Source organism: Cupressus sempervirens, chromosome 6, assembly GCF_028749045.1.
Source record: "Cupressus sempervirens isolate cs-2001-9-10 chromosome 6, ASM2874904v1, whole genome shotgun sequence".
Lineage (NCBI taxonomy): Eukaryota > Viridiplantae > Streptophyta > Pinopsida > Cupressales > Cupressaceae > Cupressus > Cupressus sempervirens.
This window is the reverse complement of record NC_143123.1, coordinates 267,776,476-267,788,909: the sequence shown is the minus strand read 5'-3', so window position 1 is coordinate 267,788,909 and position 12,434 is coordinate 267,776,476. Positions and strand designations below refer to the sequence as shown.

General features: G+C 39.5%; 1 protein-coding gene across 3 annotated transcripts in view; it reads left to right on the top strand.

Moving 5' to 3' along the window:
* LOC149552265 (Cyclophilin-like peptidyl-prolyl cis-trans isomerase family protein) overlaps positions 1-12,434 on the top strand; it is a 310,257-nt gene that overhangs the window by 171,987 nt on the left and 125,836 nt on the right. The gene's annotated exons all lie outside the window — the stretch shown is intronic.

Here is a 12,434-nt window from a genome sequence, read left to right as displayed (position 1 = left end):
ATGGAATTTGATTTGCAGAATATCGAAGTTTTGTTATTGTTGTTCACCAGTCCATACGTACCAATATTTCAATATATTCTGTCCATTACATCAGAGAATCTTTCCAATTTATATGACTCCCTAAAATAACTGACTCCAACCAATAATCACTGTTGAGAAGGAAGGATTAAGGTTTAAACAAAACATTTTCCCTCCATTTCCTAACTAGCCATTCATGTTTGAATATTTGAATTTTAAAACATTATTGGCTTATTAAAGATTAAAGCCCTTTTCTTATTATTAAAGTCTTTCACCTATTTCCCTAATATCCCTACTAGACTCATCCTCAACCTACACTAGAATCCTAGAAACATTATGAACCATTATTGAAATTTGGACATCATTAGTCCATTACAACCAACTATTAGTCCTTTTGAGGACCTTACAAAATGATTGAGGAATTGCATTATTTTAGTATCATTATAGGTTCTAAAATCTTCCAATTGATCTGAAGACCTTGCTTATACATTCCATCCTTCTGGTTTGTATTGAGGGTCTTTGAGGTCTCCCTAATCTTCAATTTTGGCTTGAATGCTTGAGGTGCTCTTGCACCAGACAAACATAGCGATGATAATGGATGTGACGATGGATTTGGCAATAGAAACAGTAGCTGTGACGACAATGGATGCAATGACGATGACGAACATGGTGATGGTGACAACAATAGACACAATAATGGTGATGGACACAACAATGGGCATGGTGTCGGTGACAAAAACAGACCAACTATAATGACAGACATTGCAATGTTGATGACAACAAACACAACTATGGTGACGGATACAACCACAATAAGGGACATACAATCTTGGTGACGGACATGATCACGCTGATCGACATAGCTTCGGTGACAGAAACACAGCCTCGGCAACAAACATGACCTCGATGACGGACACATCCTCAGGGATGAACACAACCTCGATGACAGATTGAGCCTTAGCAACAGACACAACTTCCATGATGGACACAACCTTGGTAACTAATAGAACCTCCACGATAGATAGTGCCTTGGCGACGGGCACAACTTTGGTGGTGGGCACAACTTGATCTGTCCATGTCTTCACAAGATCCATACAAATGGCGTCTTTATTTTTTAGGTGTTCTCCTAATGTTGGTGTAGTAGAAAAATTTAGCAAATCATCCTGCAGTAGCCCTATAATCATACCTTGATTCTCCTTATGTAATGCATCACCCTTATTGTTGTCATCCATTTTCTCCCATGTAATGTCCTCATTTTTGGCCAGTCTATGTAGTTGATTGAGTTAGCTCATCATAGTGACCCTCCTGAGCTAATAGGGTGTTTTGGGGGTCTCAGTTGATTACTTACTATTCTTAGTAAGTCTATTATGAGCAGTTGCTATTTTTAGCAGCGTAGTGGATGGCTTGGCAGTTCGTTGTCACTTGCTGTTGATCAGGTTAATAATTACACGAGCTCTTATTTATTTATCCATTGAGTTGCATTATTATAATAATATATATATTATTATAGTAATGACTTAAAGAGATTTCTAAAAAGCAAGTTGAAAAGTATCGAGTGTTGAGTTCTTTTGGGAAACTTCCACGTTTCTAGAAGTGGTATTTTATGGAAACTTTTGCCAATGAAAAAGCTTATAAATGAGAGCTCTTTTCACTGGGAAAAAATACACTTGATTATATATTTGATATTGTGCCTTTGTGGCTTCTTCTTGGGTTCTTAACTATATGCCCTTACTAATGTATAAGGGTTGGAAATTCTGAAAATTGCACTTGCAATTTAGCTGCCGAGGTATAGCTAAGATTGTCTAACTTCTCTATTGTCATCATTGTATCTGAGAAGTATTTTAATTTTGCTGCTGAAGTATAGTGGATTTGTTATTCGCTTGATTCTCCTACTGTGCCCTTTGTGTCTAGGGAGACAGATGTTTTGAAGGTCAATTAATTGCCACTATTGGGTAACTGAAGGACTGATCTAGTTATAGTGACAGCTGAGATCGAAATTCTGCAAGTACGTGTGGACTAACTCTCCAACTTGGATGTCATTTTGGTATTGCTAGTGTTCGTGGTCAATAATTACGGCCAAGAAAGGGCCGAGCTTATTCCTTGTGATATTGCGAGCCACCTGTGGAGTGAGTTTGAAGCTAGGCATCAAATATTTCCTACTATTGTTGCAATTAGGGTTGGGTTTATTTAAATAAACATTGGATGTGGGCTCTTTGGTTGTGTTAGGAGTTAGAGGTAGTAGCTGTGGAATATCATTGCTACATTGGACACATTCATTGTTGTTTGTCGGCACCTGCAAATACATACAAAAACCAGGTTTTTTTAAAAAGTGTGTAATAGAATTAAGTTGTTCAAAGATGCTTTCTTGGCAATAAAATCCGACATCATTTGAAGTTGTTTATATGATCATAATACTCTCCTTGTGTTATCATATACTTTGCAAGAATTTAGAAAATATAGCTTTTTAAAAAACATTGAAAATAGAAAAAAAGCAAATTTGATCATTAGCTGATCAAGACTTGCAAAGGGTAATGTCCCCCACTTAGCCAGTTTGGAGGTATGTTGTTGTTAGCCCATTCTTGTATGGTCCCGAGGGCTAACCAGGACTTCAAAAGGGATCCTGAGGTTATTTGGCCTAGTCAAATTTAATTACAGGCCAAACGGAGTTCGTTTGTTGGGTTTTCAGGAAGACTTACTATTTTTAGTAAGCCAATAGGGGGATGCAGTGCCTTCAATTTTCAGTGACAGGATGAGATGCGTTTTGTTGGGCTCTTTCTAATGAGCTATTATATGTGGGATTTCGAGTTTATTTGGTATATTATTTTAATGTTTGAAGTTACAACGGTAAAGTGACTATTTAAATTAAATATTATAATGTTTCATAAAGTCACTTTATAAAAATCAAGAGTCCCCCTTTTGAGTACATACATGGACTGTGTAAAAAGAAACAAAGAAGTAATATTAAAAGTCATGTATTATCTCACATTGGCAAGACGGAAGCATGTAGCAAGTGAGGAAGGGATTAAAAGAAAGAGGATAGCTCTCATTTATTCATGCTTGGAAAATATCAAAGAAATTGGAAAATTTTCTGGAGATTATGTCTCAATAGTTTGAAGGACGAAATCCCTTCAAGTTGGAAATCTTGACGCCATTGAAAGATATGGTCTTGAGATTCAACATAGTAGCAATCCGAAAACGCAGATACGAAAAAGCAGTCCGAAAAAGCGGAACCGAAAAAGTAGGCTGAAAAAGAAGGTACGAAAAAGCAACCCGAAAAAGTAGAACCGAAAAAGCAGGCCGAAAAAGCAGTTCGAAAAAAGCAAAGCAGAAGGGGCAGCATTGAAGGAAATTATTACAGCCATTTACAACCAGGTTCTTTTGTTCGTATTGCTTTTTAGGGTGTTATAAGCTTTCAGCTGTAAGTGTGCATTATACCAGCGTTATCATTTTGTAATCCATGTAAATGCCAAAGTCTTGGCCATATTTCATGAGCATTGAAATTTTCATTGCAATTGAGAAGATAATAGTTGCTGGTGTCATTTAAGCAATTTAATATCATTATTTATCAGCTAGTTAGTTTGCATAACAACTGTTTGTAAAAATGTCAGTTGGCTGTAGGTGTTCATTTCTCATGCTTAGATCATATATATGCATTGAATATTGTCAAAATTAGTAGCACACTCATGTTAGGTCATTGTGTAGTCCATTGTAGTCTTCTAGCACAAGATTCTCATTGATGCAAACTGAAGAAGTCATCTGAAGCTAGCTGAAATACTATATCAGTCATACGTCCCCTGCATGTGAATTGTTTGATGAAATTCCTTGAGCTTTCATCAGCATTTTTTTGAGAGCAGATTTGAGGAGGGCCATTACAGTGGTATCAGAGCTATAAGTCCTGCCATCCTGTGGAGGTCTTATAGGAAATTTGGAACAACCAGATAGAGGGGAAAGTGTTTGAAGAAATGTCAAAACACTAAAATCAAAGCATTTATGTTTGAGCATGCGACAGGGGCCTTATAATTTCCGCAATACCAGAGCAAGACAAAATAGGATTTCAGACCTGCAGAGCAAACAGTCTAGTTCATCCGTGCAGGTGGACATAGAATCCAGTCATACAGACACAAAGGAGATATTCTTTGATCAAGGCAGCAATATGGGAGACAGGAATGCTTGGGATCCTGGAGAGGAAAGATTCTTACAGTTATTAGAGACCTTGGCACAGGGACAGCGATTAGCAGAACAGAGGGCACAGGAACAAAATTAGAGAATGGAGCTTATGATGCAGATGATGGCTTGTCAAATGGGGTTGAATGCTAACATGGGTGGAGGAAATAATCAGAATGGTAATAATCAAAATGGTAACAATCAGAATGGGAACAATCAGGATGGGACACATAATGGAGGTGAACAAGTTGGGAACAATTTCGGTCATGCACCCCAGCAATCTAGGACAGTGAGTTCAAGGCCCATGATTCCCACATTTCCTCCTAGAGCCCTAGAGCAGCTCGTACCAGAGCCCCAGATCACTGATATACAGGACCAGTTGAGAAGAGATTGGGAAGCCGGAGGTCCAGATTTTACTGTTGCAGTTACCTTTAGGGAGTATATGGATGTGCGAATGAAACATATGCCACGTGGACATGACAGGAACCAGACCTATGAGCTACGGAAGAAAGTAGGGGAACTTCAGTTACCATATTATGATGGCTCGGGGAAGTCTACAGCAAGAGCTTGGGTTCAAAAGCTTGATACATACTTTCAATTGAACCCTATGCGTGAGGAAGAAGCTATTAAGTATGCAGCAATTCATCTGGATGGGTTAGCACACGAGTGGTGGTATCATGGTATGGTCACTATGGGTCATGCACACATTACCTCATATGTGGAGTTTACAGAGAGACTGATTGAACGTTTTGATAGGAAGGATCCAGAACTCCATTTCAAGGAGTTAGCTCAGCTTAAACAATGGGGATCATTGGAAACATACATTTCAGAATTCCAGAAACTTGCAGTGTTAGTGACAGATGTATTTGAACGGAGGATACTGGTTCTATTTATGGATGGGTTAGCTGATCCATTGAGAGGGTGGATTAAAGCTCTCAACCCTCCCACTTTGCAGGAAGCCATTAAGAAAGCTCGTGACATGGATTCCTCTTCAGCTTCTAAAAATAAATTCTAGGCAAAGAGTTTCCCTTTGAGGAAAGATAAGGACAGTAAACCTTTTCACAGAGAGGGTCAGCCACATAAGGAGGAAAGTAAGAGGTTGGACAATGAGACACTTAATGATCTTAGGAAGAAGAAGCTTTGTTTTCATTGTAGGGAGCCTTGGGATTTGTCACATAAGTGTCCATTGAAAACAAAAGCCAAGCAGATGGAGTACTTTTCAGCCGAAGAGTCAGTGGATGGAGATTCAGAGCAGTCATCAGAATCAGATGGAGATGATAATTCTTCACATGAGGAAGCACACAGTGATAGCACGATAGCTCAGTTGTCCAGTATACAGGAGGCCGTCACTTTCAGAGTTAGGGGAACTTTGGATGGACAAAGATTTGTGGCACTCATTGATACAGGGGCAACACAACTTCATTGATGAAAAGTTTGTGACACGTAAAGGGCTACATACAGAAGAGCATAGGGGATTTAAGGTGATGGTTGCCGACGGCTTCAAAATTGACTGTACCAAGAAAATCTCCAACTTGCAGCTTCATTTGGGAGATTATTTCATGGTGGGAGAATTCTTTGTTGTCAACATTGGTGATCAGGATATGGTGCTTGGGATGAATTGGATGAAATCTCTTGAAGAGTTTACATTTAATCTCCAGAAAATGGAAATGAGGTTTGAGGCAAATGGTAAGAAGATAGTACTCAGAGGTTTGTCAGATGGGAGACTACGAGTGGTGTCACTCAAGCGGATGCAGAGTTTCTTCAGACACGACTAGGTGCAGTGGACAGCAGAGTTCAGAGTAATGCTTGAGGTGACAGAGCAACATAAACAGGAGTATCCACCTGATGTACAAAAAATAATAACCAAATATACTAAGGTGTTTGGTGAGATACCTCCAAGGAGACCCCCGAATAGGGGAATTGAGCATGTTATTGAGTTAGAGGAAGGGGCCAAGCCAGTCATCATCACACCCTACCGCCATCCAAAGAGATATAAAGATGAAATAGAAAAGGCAATCAAGGAGTTGATTGCTATGGGGCACATACGACCAAGCAAGAGTCCTTTCGCTTCTTCAGTAGTGTTGGTGAAGAAGAAGGATGGTACAATGAGGATGTGCATTGATTATAAGGAACTAAACAAGAAGACAATCAAGAACCGATACCCTATTCCGCGCATCAATGAGCTTATTGATGAATTGCACGGTGCTTGCTACTTTTCTAAGATTGATTTGAGATTCGGCTACCACCAAATACGGGTTAGAGAGGTGGATGTGGAGAAGACAGCTTTTAGATGCCACTGTGGACATTTTGAGTTCTTAGTCATGCCCTTTGGGTTGACTAATGCTCCCACCACTTTCTAGTCTTGTATGAATAGAGTATTCAGAGATCAGTTGAGGAAGTTTGTGTTGATCTTTTTTGATGATATATTGATATACAACTGTACTTGGGAGGAACATTTGAAGCATATTGATGCAGTGCTCAACATTCTAGAGAGGGAGTCATTATATGCCAAGATGAGTAAATGCGAGTTCGGGATGACAGAGTTGCTCTATCTAGGGCATATTATTAGTGTAGGAAGTGTTCGGGTTGACCCAGACAAGATCAAGGCCATTCTGGATTGGCCACCGCCGAAGAACACTTCACAACTCAAGAAATTTCTTGGGCTTTGCCGGTTTCACCGCAGATTTGTGAAAGGATTTTCACAAATAGCAACACCACTTATAGATTTGACACGGAGAGACAGTTTCAAGTGGTCAGAGAAGGCTCAGGATTGTTTTGACAGGTTCAAGGAGCTGATGAGTACATGCCCTATTTTAGCCATTCCAGATTTCACCAGGCCTTTTGAGCTGCAGTGTGATGCCTCAGGAGAGGGCGTAGGAGCTGTCCTCATGCAGGACAAACATCCCATCGCATATGAGAGCAGGAAATTATGAGGTGTTGAGAGAACTTATAGCATCTATGACAAAGAAATGCTAGCAATCATGCATGTGCTAGCTAAGTTCAGGCAATACTTAGCAGGGAGCCGATTTACAGTAAAAACAGATCATAACAGCTTGAAACATTTCCTTGGACAGAAGGATCTCAATGACATGCAAAAAAAATGGGTGAGTAAGTTACAGGCTTATGATTTTGACATAGTCTATGTCAAAGGGAAGAAAAATATCGTCGCAGATGCTTTATCCAGAAGGCCTCATTTGCTTGCTGTTGGGATAGTCATGGATGATTGGAGAGAGTTGATCTTGGCAGAGTATGCGAAGGATAGTTGGGCATCTAGTGTTATTAAAGGAACTATTCAGGATAGTTGATACACTGTTGTAAATGATTTGATCATCTACAAGGAAATGATCTATTTAGTACCCAGGTCTGCTATGAAGCAGAAGATTTTGAGGGCATTTCATGATTCACCATTGGCAGGACATCCCGGATTCTTTAAGAATATTGGCAGGTAAGAGAGCGCTTCACTTGGAAAGGACTCAAAACAGAGGTGCTTCAGTTTGTTAGGGAGTGCCTAGTATGTCAGCAGAACAAACAGGAACATTCCTTTTTAGGTGGTTTACTACAGTCCCTACTCATACCAGAGAAGAAGTGGGATAGCATTTCCATGGATTTCATTACAGGCCTCCCCAAGGTACAGGGTCGAGATTGTATTTTTGTTGTGGTAGACAGATTGACAAGATTTGCACATTTCTTTGTGATTTCGTCCACATATTCAGCAATACAGACAGCAGAGCTATTCTTTCGAGAGGTATTTAGATTACATGGGATGCCACGGAACATAGTCAGCGACAGGGATAGTAGGTTTATGAGCCACTTTTCGCAGGAGTTGTTCAGATTGTGTGGAACAGAGCTAACTCCAAGTACCAGTTACCACCCCAAAACTGATGGGCAGACAGAGATAGTGAATAAATGGGTTGAGGGGTACCTTCGAAACTACATTGCAGGAGAGCAGAAGGCTTGGGTGAAGTGGCTGCATCTAGGGGAGTACTGCTATAACACCTCTTTCCATATGTCTATTCAAATGTCCCCTTTCATGGCACTGTACGGGTATGATGCTCCTAATTTTTTGGATTTGTTATTTGGGGACAGTAGGGTGCCTAAGGCCAAGGATATATTGCAGGAGTGTCAGGACATTATGCGATCCTTGAAGGAAAATTTGCAAAGGGCACAAAATCAGCAGAAGCAATATGCTGATCAGCACAGGGTTAAGAGATCTTTCGAGGTAGGAGATGGTGTACCTCATGTTACAGCCGTATAGACAGTCCTCTCTCAAGAGGAGTGGAGCAGAGAAATTGAAACCACGCTACTATGGACCATTCAAAGTAATCAGGAGAGTGGGTGAGGTAGCTTATGAGTTGGAGCTGCCTGCAGACAGTAAAGTGCATAATGTGTTCCATGCGTCACGCCTTAAGAAGGCATTGGGGCATAATGTGGTGCCTTCAGTAGTATTGCCACCTCTCGATGATGAGGGAAAGCTTCTCTTGATTCCTGAGGCTATACTTGACTCTAGGGAGAGGGTGCTTCGCAGGCGAACTATCAGGGAGTACCTAGTAAAGTGGAAGAACCTACCAATTGAGGATGCGACATGGGAGGCAGAGGAGATTATTCAGCATCTTGAGTTGAGATTGCTTGGGGACAAGCAATTTCAAGAGGGGCGGACTGTAATGTCGCCCACTTAGCCAGTTTGGAGGTATGTTGTCGTTAGCCCATTCTTGTATGGTCCCGAGGGCTAACCAGGACTTCAAAAAGGATCCTGAGGTTACTTGGCCTAGTCAAATTTAATTACAAGCCAAACGGAGTTCGTTTGTTGGGTTTTCAGGAAGACTTACTATTTTTAGTAAGCCAATAGGGGGATGCAGTGCCTTCAATTTTCAGTGACAGGATGAGATGCGTTTTGTTGGGCTCTTTCTAATGAGCTATTATATGTGGGATTTCAAGTTTATTTGATATATTATTTTAATGTTTGAAGTTACAACGGTAAAGTGACTATTTAAATTAAATATTATAATGTTTCATAAAGTCACTTTATAAAAATCAAGAGTCCCCCTTTTGAGTACATACATGGATTGTGTAAAAAAAAAAAAGAAGTAATATTAAAAGTCATGTATTATCCCACATTGGCAAGACGGAAGCATGGAGCAAGTGAGGAAGGGATTAAAAGAAAGAGGATAGCTCTCATTTATTCATGCTTGAAAAATATCAAAGAAATTGTGAAATTTTCTGGAGATTATGTCTCAATAGTTTGAAGGACGAAATCCCTTCAAGCTAGAAATCTTGACGCCATTGAAAGATATGGTCTTGAGATTCAACATAGTAGCAATCCGAAAAAGCAGATACGAAAAAGTAGTCTGAAAAAGCGGAACCGAAAAAGCAAGTTGAAAAAGCGGGTACGAAAAAGCAACCCGAAAAAGCAGAACCGAAAAAGCAGTTCGAAAAAAGCAAAGCAGAAGGGGCAACATTGAAGAAAATTATTACAGCCATTTACAACCAGGTTCTTTTGTTCGTATTGCCTTTTAGGGTGTTATAAGCTTTTAGCTGTAAGTGTGCATTATACCAGCGTTATCATTTTGTAATCCATGTAAATGCCAAAGTCTTGGCCATATTTTATGAGCATTGTAATTTTCATTGCAATTAAGAAGATAATAGTTGTTGGTGTGATTAAGCAATTTAATATCATTATTTATCAGCTAGTTAGTTTGCATACCAACTGTTTGTAAAAATGTCAGTTGGCTGTAAGTGTTCATTTCTCATGCTTAGATCATATATATGCACTGAATATTGTCAAAATTAGTAGCACACTCATGTTAGGTCATTGTGTAGTCCATTGTAGTCTTCTAGCACAAGATTCTCATTGATGCAAACTGAAGAAAAAGTCATCTGAAGCTAGCTGAAATACTATATCAGTCATACGTCTTTTGCATGTGAATTGTTTGATGAAATTCCTTGAGCTTTCATCCGCATTTTTTTGAGAGCAGATTTGAGGAGGGCCATTACAGAAAACCAAGGGTTTTTACAGTGGTATCAGAGAGGTTTCCTACCAGCCTGCATGAATTGGGTTCAGTTGTTATTTTAGTTAGTGCTTGGTTCAAAGTGTAGTCAGTATTCTATTTGTTATTTTCTATATCATGGCTAATGATAGGAGGTTTGTGCTGGGTATGCATTATACCTGAAGGGGACGTAATTTACCTCCCAGGGAAGGTGAATTGGAGATTCTGTTTGGTAGCATAGATGGTTCTGGTGGTGTTGGACCACAATCCACAAATGCTGAGATTGATAGAGATGCCCTGCAATAGGAATATTGCAGCCGGACAACACCAGATGATAGATGTACTGCATCAGTTATTTAATACTCTGTAGCAGATAGCACGACCTCAAGGATGGAGTAGGGAGAGAGCTCAAGATATTTCTGTTGGTTCTCATAGATCTCGAGTCAAGGATAGAACTTGAGATGGTGTTGGGTATAGAGATGCAGATCGGTTTCGGGTTGAGGATTGTGGTGGATTTGTTGCCAGAGCTGACATACATATTGGCGCTCATGATAGGCTACAGAGGCCCACATTTTTGAAACCTAAAATGGATGCGCTTAGTATTGAGCTTGAGGTCACTCTTTTGCTGATGATGTGTTGGCACACTTTATGGAGTGGGATGCTTTACCATAGGCAATTAAAGATCATTTGAATTTTGATAGGTTCCCGCCTCAGAAATGGGAGCATTCCAGAGCGAGGTCGGGACCTGAGAGACAGCGACCTCAACATAACGAGTTACAACAAGTTGCTAATAAGATGACTTTGGAGCACTTTGATGGAACTGGTAGAGCTACTGTAATAACGCCAATAGGTTATAACTTCTTCCAACACCAAAAATCTTTATACTTCAGTTGTTTGACATTTCGTCAAACACTTTGCAAGCAAGGGTCCTCTGACTGATATAACTTTTCAGATTGTTGCAGTGATTCTTGTTTGGATTTGCCTCAAAGAGAATGCTTACAAAAGACTCCAAATTGTCTAAACAATGACCTAACATAAATATGCAACTAATTTTGGCAATAGTGAATGCATATATGAGTTCTAATCATGAAAATGATCCCCAAAAATGATATATTAATGCTCAAAGACAACTATTAATGACCAGCAATTGTATCTCTTTAATTGAGAATGAGTATCCAATACAATATTCATACTAAGTTAGCCAAGACTCTTGGCATTTACAAAGATATCAAAATATGATGATTGCTGGTAAAGTAATATGCACCTACAGCTGCCAATGAAAATTAATGCAACACTAAATATCTACCTTCAATACTCCTCTACAGCAGTACGTTAATCACATGCATGATTAAATACAACTAAAGCCATGGATTGCTGATACTATTGTGAGGAATGTAAAAATGAATGATATATCTATTAATGAATGATAGGTCTGATACGAAATGACAATTACAACAGCACTCTATTGTGAAAGGCAACTATGAAAATACACATCAGACCTGGCATATGAAGTCGCCTTAGAGAATAGATGTATTGCAATACCACTGAACAGAAAATAACCTCCTCAAATGCCCAAGTCGTGCCTCTCTAGCTGCCGCCCCTGATTGTAGATGGTTTTAATAATTTTCTTTGCTTTTTTTTTTGGATTGCTTTTCCGGACTTGCTTTTTCGGCCTGCTTTTTTGGTTCTGCTTTTTCGGCCTGCTTTTTTCGGACTGCTTTTTTGGCCTGCTTTTTCGAATTGCTTTTTCGGCCTGCTTTTTCGAACTGCTTTTTCGGCTTGCTTTTTCGAACTACTTTTTCGGCCTGCTTTTTGCACTCAAATATTTTTTGTCAATGTAGCACAAATAGAAGACTGAAGTATCTTCCTCCCAGCTGCAATAACTCAAGTGATATTTCACACCCTCAAAATCGCGTACCAATTGAGAGTTTTCGTTCTCAATGGCCACAAATATTTTTTCTCAATGTAGCACAAATAGAAGACTGAAGTATCTTCCTCCCAGCTGTAATAATTCAAGTGATATTTCACACCCTCAAAATAGCGTACCAATTGAGAGTTTTCGTTCTCAATGGCCAGTTGTGACTATTGCAGAAACCTTAGGCTCCACAATGCACATCAACAAACATCAATATCAACAACAACAAAGCTGGATGATTAGAATGAAGCCCGAGGTGCCTATTTATTCTTTTTCCTCCACTTTCTCCAGAAGCTTCTAGAACATTATTTTATTTTATCTATTAAGTGACTTTATAAAATATTTTATAATTC